The following is a 16,184-nucleotide window of genomic DNA, read 5'->3' on the forward strand; positions in this document are numbered from 1 at the left end:
TTTATAAAACTGTCGATTTAAAAGTCTCTGACTTACTATCGGATGAACCCAATATTTAAGTTGTCTTCTTTTTTCTTTGGTCTAATTAGAAGAGCACAAACATAGGTTAATTCAACAAAGTCCATTTTAGTATAGCTTAAACCCATTAAAAAAAATCCGTTTCTCGACTAAAAAATCGCCACGTGTGCGCCTAGACATAAATCAATGGCGATTTATTTTTGGCCGATTTTTTTATCGGCCGATCGAAAAATCGACCGTGTGCGCCAGGCCTTTCCGAGCTCAAGTTTTACGATCGAGGTGACAGCCGAGGTAGGAAAATGAGCGAGGGTTAAAACGACATTTTTTATGCCCGTGTGATGAACTATAATTTTCGTCATATTGCACCATTCTTTGAACAAACTATGTTACAAAACTGATACAGTTTTCATTCTACTTCCAAATTGTTCTCAATTTTGTTTACGGAGACAAACAGGTGTTTAGTAAGTTATTCAATTATTACGTATATTACTATTGTATTAATATATATGAAACTATCGATATGTCGTACAATTAATTGACAAAAAGGCAACAATAAGCTACAACCGATTTAAACAATCGATACATACTTTCGATACATGCGATTGCTTATAATCTAAGTTTACAACTGAGTTAACAACAGCTGACTTTTACTGAGTAGAGTAGGGGCAACCTGCATGATCGGGCTATGGGAACGGGGTTTTATGGGGTAAAAATTTGTTTTTCTCATTCCCAAAAAATTCCTAATTTCTCTCTAGACCGTTTTAAAGAACTTAAAAAAACAAATAATTTAGTTTATTTAAGTTTTTTTTTGTACGGTTATTAGTTACGGATAAATTCAAAATATCTCAATTTCAAAATTCCTACGTTACTCTTATGGAGAATATTGTAAATTGTAGTTTGCTTGTTTGTGGATATATTTTGATCAAACTTGGCAAATTTTGTTATTTTATACTAACCTATTATTATTTTACTAAGACTACACTTAGCAAGCATCTCTGTAGCAGCAAAACCTAGGTACTCGTTAACCTTATGTTATTTAAATACTAAACTGAAAATAAAATGGATAAAAAACAAATGGACATTCGCTTAGTCTGCAGGTTTGCTGCGGCGGGAGTTGGTCCTGTTCATAGACAACATTTGCCTGGTTTATGTCTTATGTTTTTCACTGTCTGAAACGAAAACAGTTTGTAATTCTCTGATGTAAATATGAGTAGTCGTATAGTGGTTGATTAATGATTAGTTCGAATTTTCTTAATTCGTTGAAATTGCCAGAATAATCTATGTATGACAAAACAATCTCAAAACGATTCAAAGGGCCAGAGGAAACAACCTTTCTTGTTTCTTCAAATTAACTTCGTACCAGGGGATAAGGAAATTAACGAGTCAGGTCTCAATAGTAGGAAACGACAATCCGTCGCTTAGCTTGTTTTCCTGTCCAACATGTTAGTTCAATTATGGTATTTCATTATTAGGGCGTAAAGTGACTCTTTGGCTAGGCGCACACGAGCGATTATTTTGAGGCGACTATTTCATCGGCCGATCTGTGCATCATGTATTTGAATGGAAGCGCGCACACAGGCGATTGAGAATTGCGCCGATTTTAAAATCTGGGTTTTGCCACAGATTCGTAGGCGAGGCGATTGTCGCCCGAAAATCTGTAACGTACAGATTGTTATCAGTCCGCGCACACGGTCGACTAAAAAATCGGCCAGTCGCTTGTTGTTCTCCACAGGAGTCAGTGAACTTCAGTACTTCAGTCTGATTTGTGCTGTTTTCTTTGCTAAAAAAATGCCACAGCTGTTATAATAAAAACTGAAACTTTCAACAAACATTCTTAAAGAACTTTTTACTGTCATCTTGTAAAGTGTATAGTTTATAAAACTGTCGATTTAAAAGTCTCTGACTTACTATCGGATGAACCCAATATTTAAGTTGTCTTCTTTTTTCTTTGGTCTAATTAGAAGAGCACAAACATAGGTTAATTCAACAAAGTCCATTTTAGTATAGCTTAAACCCATTAAAAAAAAATCCGTTTCTCGACTAAAAAATCGCCACGTGTGCGCCTAGACATAAATCAATGGCGATTTATTTTTGGCCGATTTTTTTATCGGCCGATCGAAAAATCGACCGTGTGCGCCAGGCCTTTCCGAGCTCAAGTTTTACGATCGAGGTGACAGCCGAGGTAGGAAAATGAGCGAGGGTTAAAACGACATTTTTTATGCCCGTGTGATGAACTATAATTTTCGTCATATTGCACCATTCTTTGAACAAACTATGTTACAAAACTGATACAGTTTTCATTCTACTTCCAAATTGTTCTCAATTTTGTTTACGGAGACAAACAGGTGTTTAGTAAGTTATTCAATTATTACGTATATTACTATTGTATTAATATATATGAAACTATCGATATGTCGTACAATTAATTGACAAAAAGGCAACAATAAGCTACAACCGATTTAAACAATCGATACATACTTTCGATACATGCGATTGCTTATAATCTAAGTTTACAACTGAGTTAACAACAGCTGACTTTTACTGAGTAGAGTAGGGGCAATTAAGTAGGTCAATTTATTGTGCTGTAGACAGATTTTAATACGAGTAATTGTACTACGTAGGTTACTGCGTAGCAGTGTATTTTAGTTACGAGAACTTACGAGGTAGCCTACAGTAGTTGCTGTGGCCGTAGTGTCGACTGTCGAGTAGTCCGGGCTAACGGTGGACATAATCGCCAGTTTCGGACGATGAACTTTGTGCCGAACCAACAGCCCACGGAACTTCGAGACAGTCTCCTTTGGATTATCCAAGAAAATTATGGGACAAACCACGATAATTATAGAGTAAACTGTGATAGTCATGGGATAAACACGATAATTATGGAGTGGAATGAAATGGAACACGAAAATTGTGGGGTTAACCACGAAAGATGAGATGAGCCACGAAAATTATGGTATGAACCAGAAAAGTTAAAGGATACACATAAAAAAATTATGGCACATTTCCCTGAACATTGAGAGGTGAACCAAACAATGGTATAAACCACAGAGATTTTTGTATTGACGCCAAATATTGAGGGTTCAATCCTGAATAGTTTGAGGGTCCCATAAAAATTAAGGGGTAAACCACGAAATTTATATCAGCCACAAAATGTATGTGGGGCCTTGAAAATAATGTGTCGAATCGCTAAAATTATTAAAACACCACCTTGGCATCATATTCAGTATTCTTACGACTTGTTCCTATTCTTACTGAATGTTTTATTTATTCTCAAAGTTGAATGGCAAACATAATGCAGGCAGTAAACGCTGACAAAATATCTGTTTGAGTTATCAATTACTTTTATCCTACACTCACCTCCATTCATACTTGGCTTACCTACATTAGAATGGTCGCCATTTCATAAGAAAGTATTAAAGTGCTGTGGAAAGTAGTGTTAAGACTACGTAGGTGTATTGTGCTTCTTTTAAATGGTATATTCTACTATGGGGATTACAGTTAAATTCAACCTTGACCTATTAGTAGGTGAGGTGACTGTAGCTTGGAACTGATGTTCAATTATTCAACCGGCTTGTCCAGAGTATTCTCCCGTGGGGTAGATAAAAGTCGTCCAGTTTTCCTCCAGGATTCCCTTGTCAGTTAAACACCCCATGTTTTATGAACCATAAATTCTGCAATGCAATTTATATTTTAATGGCCGGTTTTTAATTGGAATCTGCAATTTAAAAATTATATTTGGACTGTGATGCATAACAATTTTTGTTCGAAGCGATTGGTTGCAATAATGAAGTGTTTTGAGATATTTTCAGTTTTACGACTGAAATGTTTTTATGTACCGTACTGTAACAATTTTATGGCTAGGGTTTGGTTAGGTTAGGACCGAGACATAACCTAAAACATCAATTGTGCATAGCTGCATGCAAATTGCATAGCATTCGTATAATGAAAAGGGCATTTTTTAGAACATCAAACAAATACTTCATCTTTCTTTAATTGCTGTACCTAAAAGTAACAACGCCGGAAGAGTCGAGTAGTCTGTATGATGGAAACTGTATGGTCGAGCCAGTCCAAGGTAGATCTCCGGTCAGGAGACAGGTTACATCATACAGACTATAGTCAACCCCTCGAGTGAGGCGTATGCACGAATCATACAGTACGACATGAATTGGTAGAACTACTTTCTTTCCTTAGTGTCCACCTTAAAGCAATAAGTAATTCATTTTTAGTCACAGTTCTAGAAAAATAAAAATATGCGTGTCCGGTACTTAAATAAAATATCCATAGCAGTATTCTGCTTTTACGTTATGTCATTAAAAAATCTTAAATACTCGTACGTTTAAGATAATAATCGTCGCCGACGTAAAAATGGCCGTTCGGTTTAAGATTTTATTCGTTAAATGGCAAGAGCTGTTTTTTACAAACCTTTAGAAATCTAATAACTATACTGTATGATTTAGATATAAAATAACGAAATTGTTCATTGATTTGGATGTTAAAATGATTTTGTGAATCACTATGGAAGCTTCTTATGGAACACTGTTATTTTGGATTATGTTTTAAATCCACTTAGCAATAGCCGTTAAAACAATTTGGAATTCCATTTATATTTTTCGTAGTCTAAACAGTGTTGAATGCTATTAAGATTTAAGTCTTGCCAAGTCCGTTGACCCGTTGGCAATGTTTCATTTAAATTTAACAATCCACCTCTAAGGTAGTTTGTTGGAGTTCAGTTATGAAGGAAGTTTGGTCATTAACAGCTTCAATCGTTTTTCATTTATAGTTTTAACTTTTTATTGTAAGACATACTTGGGCTTAGATGATTTTACCCTACGCTAACTTATTAAAGTGTAGGATATTCTTCTTAAACCTTGTGTTATTTTGAGTCTTCTAGTCGTATGTTGTATTAAATTAACATGATCTATTTCAGTTAAAGAAAACCCAGGTTCAAAAATAATGAGCACTGCTGGTTTAGAAGTTCTTATATTTTTTGGTCACTGTTTATTGGTGTAGTAATTAACAAATTTAGGGTAAAACTTCACGTTGTTGATATTTATTTTACAAGTAGAGTACTAGTAGGTTAAAACTCAAACTAATAAAACTGTTGTGAACTTTCCTATAAAGTTACCAATATTATTTATTTCGATACAAGTTTTATTATAATTGAGTCACTGATTATTTCTCAGCGTCTGTCAGATTTAAGATAAGTTATTCGTCACCATTTCAAATACGTTATTTAGGTCCGTTAAAATGCTATAGCTCAACATTTATACTTAAATTCCTCATACTACTGGATATTTTAGTATGCGAAGGTACATTTCGCATACTTTCAATAGTAGGTTTGAGATATCTTAAGATTTCTATCACGCTATTGTCATTGTGAAGAAACCTTTGAACTTAAACCAACCTCTTAAGTGGAAAACGCGTGCATAAATCTGCAAAAGTCTGCCCTGACATACTAGACGCTGTCAATTTGTTGGGGAGCGAGCTGGTCTAGTGGTAGAGCGTGGGGCTTCGGTTCCCGAGGTCCCGGGTTCAAACCCCACCAACCACCAATGGATTTTTTGTGATAATGCAGCAACCCACTAAGTCTAGCCTAAAAATAATGTGTAAAATAGTTACGGGCTAGAACTAGCGTCCTAGGATGTAAAAGTAGGACATAACCAACGACATAACAAACTACACTCTGTGAAGTTGTGGATCCAACATCATTGAACGAGGGTCGTTTTTCTATTTTCCACAACGCTATTCAATCCCCGGTGACACGTCGACTCCAATCAATTTCATGCTTTTGTTAGTTTTCGTTTCCAACTACTGTACTCCAGTTTATTTTGCGTCGAACACTGTTTATTTACTATCCGATAGTGTATCTTTTAACGCACGGGGGTTTTAAAAGCTGTTTTTTTTACACGAAACTGTCCAAATCCTGCTGTTGCTGTATAACTGTTTACGTTGATACGTAGGTTAGTTAATTCTAGTCATAAATAATGTAAATTACATGTGCTATCTGTATAAAAAATGTAATTGATTTATGTCAAATTTCTTGTCGCCAGGCGATCAGTGTAAAAGCTTCTCATTGTAGTTCGTTTCAAAACCTGATTTCGAGGTAAAATTAACAAAGCCATGCCCTTTTGCCTTTTAAAGATTAGTTGGCAACTTGAAATATTTTAATTCAAGAAGAAAACCATCATAAAAATAATAAGTTTGTTTAAGACAGTTAAAGAAACTACCTTTTTTACTAGCTATTCATCTCTGCACTACATCATAAGAAAATGTCACATCGTTAAAAAAGACTGGTTAAGTAGGGCGATTGAAAAACTAGAGCCTCGTAAAAAATGTATTAAGTACTAGCTGTAACCCGCGGGCTTTGCCCCGTTTAACTTCTTAATTTTTCAAGATTATCTCGTTCGCATGGCTCAATCACGTCCTGGTTGAAGTTTGTTCGCTACGCTCACTCACCTTTATGTTGGAGCTCGATCGCTACGCTCACTCACCTTTAGGTTGGAGCTCGTTCGCTACGCTCACTCACCTTTAGGTTGGAGCTCGTTCGCTGCGCTCACTTGCCTTCAGGTTAGCTCGTTCGCTACGCTAACTCGCCTCCAGGTTGAAGTTCGTTCGCTAAGCTCACTCACCTTTTGGTTGCAAATTAGCTGTTGTCATAAATGTAAAAGAAATAATAGTGCTGCACCCTGTTGGTAATCCTTGTAACTTTAATGCTATTGAACATCATAGAACAGAACCAACTTGTTTAATTGAAACAGCTGTTAAGATTCAATAATTCCATTTCTCATAAGGTTAACATGGGAAACTCCAGAGCCACTGGGGCGGAGCCCGAAAGGATTTTTGAAATAAGAATATGCCTATATGTTAATCGGGAATGTGAGCTATCATCATGCCAAATTTCAGCCCAATCCGACCAGTATTTTTCGAGTTTACTTTTCCCATACACACATACACACATACAGCAACCACCTCTTTTAGCTAATTTCCCTATAGGGAAGTAGCTATTACCGTAGGTCTCATGGTAAGACTTAGGCCCGGGACCGATTTACTTTTTCATTTTGATGTCCCCAGAGGCCAAAAACACCATTCGTTCAAATTTTTATATATGTATATATATATAGATATATATATATATATATATAGATTTATATATATATGTGTCCGTGAACACGATAACTTGAGTAATTTTTATCCGATTTTGATGAAATTTGGTTTGAAGGTGTAAGGCGGGATAAACTTGAATGAGTTCGCGATCCAGCATGATCGGACCATGGGAACAGGGTTTTATGGGGGGTTTTATGGGGTAAAAATTGGTTTTTCTCATTTTTGACCCTCAAAACACAAAATTTCCCAATTTTTCTCTAAACCTTCTTAAAGAGCTTAAAAAAACAAACAATTCAGTATATCAAAGTGTTTTTGTACGGTTATTGGTTACGGAGAAAACTAAAAAAATTGTAAATTTAAAATTCCCATGTTATTCTTATGGAGAATATTGTAAAATGTTGTAGTTTGCTTGTTTATGGATATCTTTTGTTCAAACTTGGCAAATATATTCATTTTTTACTAAGCAATAATTATTTTACTTAAAACACACACTTTATTAGTTTCCTTGTAGCAGCAAACCTAGGTACTCTTTAAACCTAATGTTATTTAAATAGATCGATTGAAAATCAATTCAGCCAAATGGAAATTCGCTTAGACGGCAGGTTTGCTGCGGCGGGGGTATTTTATAATAGTATAGATGTACCTAAAATATACTGGGCCACTTTTGTAAGAAGGTAAATATTAACTAAAAAATTTAAGCAAACTTATCTGGGAATGTAAAATTAAGTGAATTATAATCAGGAATAACAAGTTTTACCACAAAATCAAGTGGGATCGAATATGAAACCATAAAACATCATCAAAATGGTACAATACACTTTTTCATAAACGCAAATTATTATGCCATATTTACAAACAACATCAGGTACAGTTTTTGTGTAGGTTTATATTCAGAACAATACTACTGTGCGACGGTCGTATGCAAGATACACACACGCATTAGATGATTGTCTCTTGCGTTTTAATATTTAAAACTTACCTTTCCCCTTACTAAACTGTGAATTTCGTTTAACTTATTTTTGGCGTGTGTAATATCCTTTCAAATAAGTCAAGGTTTTTCATAAAGATGAAAATAGTCTTTGATACACGAGTAAAGTGCTTTTTCTTCTATCTCGTCGTATTCAGGGGGTGGACGTTGTGACGTCAAAAACTCATCTCCGCAGCAACCGTTCACCCTCCGTGTGTCACCAGTCGTCATGGTGAACTTTTGCCTACGTTTGGAGAAAGTATAATAACATCATACGATAACTATGCAACAGTGCATATCAGCTGATCGGCAATGAAGTAAAGAACACAGGGATACCAACATGAGCTCGTCTTGTCGGTGTATCACAGTACTTGTACTTGTAATTTGAGTTGCGTTAAAACACATTGTATTATCTCGTCAGAGCTTCTCACCAATGTGGCCGTATCACTTTTGTTCCGCTGTTTAAGGCTAATTTCTTCACTTTAGTTCCCGGGGTGAGCAGGTATATAGATTTCGACACCAGTCGAAGCGTCGCTTTTGTTCCGTGGACACCTCTCTTATTCCGCGAGAGAGAGAGACCTGTACTCTTCCTCCCCCAAATCCTCTCTTTCGCCTTCCTCCTAATTCTTTCTTTCATACGGGCTTTAAAACTCCTGAAATTATCATTTTCTCCTTAATAATAATTTAAATATTAATAATATCAATGAGAGCGAAAGAGAGGATTTGTGGGAGGGAGAGTGCAGCCCTCTCTCTCGCGGAACAAGAGTGATGTCCGCGGAACAAAAGCGATGTTTCGACCGGCCCCAAAATCTACCTGCTGACCCCCGGAACTAAAATGCAATGAAGAAATTAGCCTTCGACCACGACACACGCACCAATGCACGGGATGATTGGGATTTTCTCGTAAAATTTGAGATACATGTTTTATTGACTACACGGTATGTCATAACTCAATGTACCCATAGCGTTTTGTATCTACATCAAATTCTATTCGTCTATTTCCAACCACTTTCTAAAATCTACGGTAATTTGATACCAAATTTCAATCACGGTCAAAGTTTACATATTTTTATTTGCGACGATAAAATCTGTGAACGTTAGCAAAATTGACCGATTTGCATGAAATTTAGTATAATACTAACATACATTTTAAAGATGAACCACACTATCGCATTATTTTAGTTGTATGATGATTCTTTTGGCTGGGGCAACAACAATTATAGAGAACAGTACTACACAGGACCGACGCCCACACCGGTTTTAACAATACCCAGTAGAACACGAACCAAACCCTAGGCTGTAATAATATCGTAAGATTTCAGTCCAGGGAGCCGAAACCCCACCCGAGGCTGTTGTAGGACCAGGTCCTCTCCAGCCGTGAAAAATCACTGTACAGTAATTGTTTTCGTGGATGTGTCGGGATTTGATACCGTCCCTACGGCAACGAAGTCCGGGACGCTAAACACTAGGCTAGCAGCAACACACCTCAATAGGCTGTCTAGAACTATACTGAACCACTGGTGACTGCTATGTTATCACGACCCCACTATAGACAGGAAGCACCTTGACTGTGACGCGCCGTGTATATATCAAGCCACCAGACGCTGGCATTGGTTGCGACACTTCCTTGCTTCTTATCCGTCACCGACCCACCTCACCAACAGTTATGCTTGGTCTGGTCCCAACACGTACACAATCCATGGCGGTTTTTGATTGTTAGTCTACAAAGATTATTTATTATTCTATCAGAATACTTTGTATTGAGATGAACAAACGTTAATTTAAGCCTCACTCCAGAACTAAACTGATTAGTTTTTTAGGTTGCTATCAAGTTATTTACTTGATCAGACCTTTGACTAGAGTTAGACAATCTTTATGTTATAGTTATCGCCAGTTTTCAAAATGAATGTAATTGACGCGAGACACCGACAAATTTGCGCTATAGTAAATCACCGATTTCTTATGAATATGCGAGTTTTTCAACCAATTTTAACTAATAAATAGGACTACTCATTGTAAGCTATTTGCACATGTTATGCCACATCAACTAATTCAGTAACAAAAAATATGGACGAAAATTGAATTTTAGACACTAGCGCAATCTATGACTTGCTTACAGAATTAATTATTGAAAAGAATTGGCGACAACTGATCTATATAGATGGAATGGCTACTTCAATGGATAACAGAAGCTCCAAAAGTCAAGCGATTAAACATAATTAACATTGGAGATTTTTGATAAGTGTAAATATATATTCTTAACATTCTGGACTAAATTGTGACCCAGTAATAATTTCGTAGTACAAATATAACTCAATTCAATACAAACAGGTCCAATTACTGTACAGCAGAACCCCCCCCCCCCCCCCCAATAAGACTCTTATGTGGATTATTAAATAAGACTTTTTATCAAAGGTGATTTCTTATTTTAAGTCGAGGTTTGCAATAACATAAGATTAGTGGTAAAATAAATGCAAGTGGATAAAAAACACTTGTTATCAAGGGTGACTTTTATCGACCTTCTTGTTATCAAGGTCCTTTTTATTGAGGCCTTGATGGTCTTGTTATTGATGCTCCACTGTGTATATATTATCTATATTTATATAATAGTTAACAATCAAAGCGTACAAATTAAACAAAGTAAACAAAAGGTTTCCCTACAATACTAACGATCATACAAATGTTTGAATTGAAATTATTCGATCGTCATACCAGTATGCTCTATAAAACTTGGAAACCTTCATTTGAAAAGCATCTGAAGCGCTTAATATTTAACCGTCAACTTGATAGATAAGCCGGACACTACAGGGTAAAACCATTAGTGCAAACAATAAATATCATAGAGTGTGAGGCGCTGAGGCGACAGACTTTGACCTGGTTTTGCACATAACCTAGTTAGCTGATGTGACGCTAGCAACAAGTACTCTAACGTTATCTGGATCACTCAAAGTGCAAAACAATCTAATAATTAGTCAATTAAAACTGCAGATTTTGCAACAGTGTATTTGAATACTTATCAAATCGGCGTCTACTACGCCACAACCTTGGATATTTTGAGTTTTGTGAAATGCGATTTTCTTCGTGTGTAGTTTTGATATTTTCTTTTTGTGTTTAAGATTTTAATTCAATTTTGTTTATACTGTAGTTTATGTTTTGGTACCGGTACAGAGGTTTTGATGTAAAATGTGACTTCAGTGAGAAAATTAATTGGTTACAAGAAAAGTACGTATAATTTCTGGACCCGTTTCGTCGTTTTCCTCCCTCTCACCTTCCGCGATATGGATGAATAATAATATGTAAAATTAGGTACACATACCATTTTTGGTTATTTTTTATATTCTCAATTACAAAAAATTATTCTGTGGCGGTCCACAGAATTTGCATTTTATGAATTAACGGTATGAATAAGACTGCGTTTTGTTGCAAAACTACCCCTACTCAAGGTTGGGGCCGCAGGTTAATTATATGATTTAACCGGCATCTTGAATCCTGGGTTTTCGCTATCTCATTCAATTAGATCAGCAATTTAAAAGCTTATCAAAACAGAAGAATTTTGACACAACAATTAGAACAAACGGTGTTTTTGTGTTCTAGAAACAATAAGAAATACAGCTGCTTCTGCATTTGTAAACGACAAGTGTTCCAACAACACAATTAGGCCTACCCGTCACTTCATACTTTCTGGCCTACTACTAATGTGCTCTCTCCCATGTGTACTAAACCACCACAGACAACATAATACTTTAATGGAAAACATACTACTACAGTAGAAACTTGATAACAAGACTCTCATAGGGATTATAAAATTAGTCTCAAGTCTGGTTATCAAGGTTGACTTCTTATTGAGGTTTGCAATAACATGTGTTTAGAGGTAAAATAGATTTAAGGGGATTTGAAAAATACACTTGTTGTCAAGAGTGACTTGTTATCGAGGGTCTTCTTATCGAGGTTCCACTGTATAGGATGCTAAGTTGTACCATTGACTATTGGATACAGAAGAAGACATCCCCTCTATATGGATCAGCTGTCGCCAATTTTTTACTAAAAATAAAAAAGAACGTAGTTGTGTGAGCCAGCCACAGATTGCGCTAGTGTCTACACATTAAGTTGTGCCTATTTTCCTATTTAGTATGTTTTCTGTGGTACTACTGTGCAAAATTACCTTCTTCGTATATTCTATTCAATCCGTAAACCAGTGGCAAATTCCCAATACGCTATCTTCGCTGGATTTGCGTCGAACGTTAAAATAGTCGAGGTCAAACGCCGCAAGGTCCGAGATTTGAAAATAGATCGTTTGTCGGTTCATCTACCTACTCGTACTTCCTGGTCTTGGTGCTAAATGTCGCATGGACTAGTGCGGCGTGTGGAACCGATGCAATGCTAACAATAGACTGCATGTGCAGAGTGCATGGTCAAGCGCTGCGCAATGTCCTAGTGGACGTATACTTCACTCAAACAGTTATGAGTGGCCCAGACTGCGAACAAATACAGTGTATTGGAATCTGTAAAAATGGTTTAGTCACTGCTGCTAAACAGTATTCATATAAAATAATAGTTTTGCTTTTATTTTAAGATTATTTTATAATTTTAGCCAAACTTATTAAAAAACGGCTACTTTAAGAGCGGATTTGTGAGTCTAAAAGAATCTGTCTGTTAATTATATACGCGGCTTATGCTACTACGTCTCATGCAGATATGTGTCTTCAAGCACGCTAAAAATCGTCCTGCTCCAGCATGTATACAGTGTTGATTTGTTCTGGTAACGGCCTGGGTTTCTACGAATGGGTTGAAACCCCCGACTCTCGAAATGTGTTCGCAATCGGGAAAACGGACCCATCCCACAGACCCCCACGTAAACCACGCATGTTCACAGTCAGGAGGACACGGCATTCGGAAAATGCCTGTTCGACCTTCATAAAACTACATTTTGATGGACCGAAACTGGTCCAGTTAAGTTTTGGGCGATATGCTTTAGGTCTACTGTTGGATAACGGATGTAAATTTTAGACAGATTTTTTTTACGGGAAACTGTAGCAATTGAATTATTAAATTAACAATTATTAACTAATAATGCACTTGCCCCCTTCATATCATTTAGCACGACAGCAATGAGTTAAATGTAGTGAAATAATTTAGCCAGTGGCTGGTCTTAACCTTATCCAAGGGGGCTACCAGGGGGTTCGAAATCCTGTAAGAAAGGACCGTATTAGGGGTCTTACTCGAGACAATTTTGGTATTTTTAAGGTAGAAAGTATTTTAACATTTATTTTACATCGTCCGATAGCCCCCACCCCCTTTATAACCGCTACTGATTTTAGTTTTATGTCGTCTCGGGTTCAAATCCTGCCAATCACCAATAAATCCAAGAGATAACGCCGCAACGCCAAGGCCTGGCCTATGGCTTTGTGAAAAAGAAACACAAGCCCGGACTAGAGCCTGCGTCCTAGGACAGAAAATGCTTTAACGTAGTTTTTCTTTTACTATATTTTTATTTTACACTCTTTATACACAATCATTACTTTCACGCTCATTATTTTTCATGTAAAATATTTATTTGACTGTACAAGGACGTTTGAGTCACAGCGAATTGAATCGTCATCGTATTAATGGCAAATTGCTAACTTTAACGATCAGTTGTGAAAGTAAGTTACGTAGATATTTCCTTTATGTGCCTCGTCAGCTGTGACGTCACAGTTCCAATGACTACTGAGCTCTAATTAGTTCTTTGGTCTTTGACGGTCCCCTCTCAAAATAAAGCAGCAAGTTTTAATGTTCACAATTTTACATTGGTCGGTGTGTTTTCTTAATGTTAAAACTAATAGAAAATTAGTAATGAAAAGTAATAGTTTAGTTTGCCACGGAGGTTTCAGCCATCTTAGCCCAATTTAATTTGTGTGTATTGTTTACGCCACACAAGGTCATAAATTGTTGGTGGGTTGGTTTTAGATGTTATTCAAGAGATAAGATAAACTTTAGATTTATGTTTCAAGTTTCATTTTCTAAACGTATATTTTTTTAAAAGGTAATAAATATATGTTTGACGAATAAATAACTTCTAACTGATTCAACTCGATTATTAGCCTTTATGTGAAGGGTGGTTTTTGCATTTCCTATTGACCTTCGGCAAAATTAGTTCGTGTATCTGATCGCATACAAAAGGAAATATTAAAAACCCCCAACAACAAAAACAGTTATTCTGCGTCAAGTTAGTAAAACGTACTCCCTAAAACTTAAGAAACAATAATCCATGGGCATTTTAATACTAAACAATTCCCAAAATCGAAAAAAGTTATTTACTACAGTACGTAATTGATGTAAAATCAGTAAACATCCTCCAAGTAAAAAAAAACTCCATAAAAAATAAACCGACTCCAATAAAAAATATACAATATACTGAGTATACTGTGATAAATAGACAATTATCAAATGTAAAACGGTATGACAAAACATTAAGGTAATATTAGAAAATATCCCAAAATTTACAAAAAAAATCAATATGCCTATACAAAAATCATAAAAAATAAATTAAAACCCCTCAAATGCATAGAAAGCACGACGTTAATTAAAAAAAGTGTCTAGACTGTAGCAACTTTCAACTAACTCATGGATAATATAATCATGTCATAAAATTTTTCCTACTACTAAAATGTCAGCAGGACATAACGGGGGCCATACGTAACAAGGGGGGGGGGGGCACGTGTACTTGCGTATGCTGACGTCATCGAGGGGAAGAGCAACACATGCTACCCCTCCCTTACTTCCTTCCATGCTTGTTTTTATTTTTCCTTCCAGTTGCCAGTTGATTTCGTCTCCGATTCGCAAGTTTCCTCCCGTTTCCACTGTTCCACCTTTTCCCCCTTCCACTCCGCCTAGTGGACTCAGATGTAGTGTGAACTCAATTGGATGTACATTTAATGAAGCAGTTTTGGGCTTTTGACCAAGGTATCATTAGGACTCGGTCCTTACCCGGTGAATACATGTTTACATTGGTAGAGGTTGGGGTTGGTTCTAAAAGGGTCGTTTTGCTGACATTTGATCTTTTTTAATTGCAAATTATTAGTACTGAATATGTTACAGTGAGCTGTATTATGTTGGCCTATAAATTATTTTTTTCTCTTTGTTTTGATAATTCAATTAAAATTGATTTGGTGACATTGTAAGAGGTTTTCCTGTACCACCGATACTTCTTTATGCTGTTTAAAAATCATGTTTGTTAACAACCGAAATTGTGTTAAATAAATAAAACAATTCCTGTTGCCTTAATTTGTTTTATTGGTTCAACGATTGGATATCATAAGAAAATCTCTGCGACTCGAGAATATTTTCTAATGTGCCTTTTAAAATTAAACTGTTAATGTGTATGGTTTGAATGGATCACGTGAACATAATTGTTCTCACGTTGTTAGCATCTGAGAGTGTTAATTGGTCGGAAGATTCCCACATTAATGGGCGAAGCTGACTGCCACCTTGGAATCAATATTTACACCTCCTGGAATCGATTTTAAGAATGAATTATTCCGTGGTCTAAAAATTATATGTTGAATCCGAATAAAAATTGCTTCCTCTGTGTCAGTTTGTCTAAACGATAATAACACGTGATTTTTATTTGTTCATTTTGTAAGTAAAAGGCTGCTGTTTCCCATATGATAAGTGGGATGGATCTTCGTCTGATATTTGTAGGCTATGCTATTATGTTTACAGCGACACCTTACTAAGAACGTCGATAACACACTTAATTGCTTCTTTATACATGCACTTTTACAATAGAACCTTGGTGACAAGTCTATCAAGGGGATTATTAAATATGACTTGTTATCAAGGTAGAACTCTAATCGAGGTTTGAAATGACATGTGATGTGTACTGAATACATATACTCGTATTTCGCTTCATTTTCGTGCTATCGGAAAATTCGTTTAGTCTACATTGAGACTTTTTATTATATACAAAATGTTATTCTCTTTAACTGTGTTGAGTTCATCTACAATATCATCACTAAATCGACTTTTAAGGTTTACGAGGCTGGTAACAATATGAAATACTAAAGACATTTCCAAAATAATGTCTCATATTGTTACTAAATAGAAAACTGCGATT

This window comes from Macrosteles quadrilineatus, unplaced genomic scaffold, assembly GCF_028750875.1.
Source record: "Macrosteles quadrilineatus isolate MER2022 unplaced genomic scaffold, UCM_ALF_1.0 Scaffold_3__2_contigs__length_128488019, whole genome shotgun sequence".
In the NCBI taxonomy this organism is placed as follows: Eukaryota; Metazoa; Arthropoda; class Insecta; order Hemiptera; family Cicadellidae; genus Macrosteles; species Macrosteles quadrilineatus.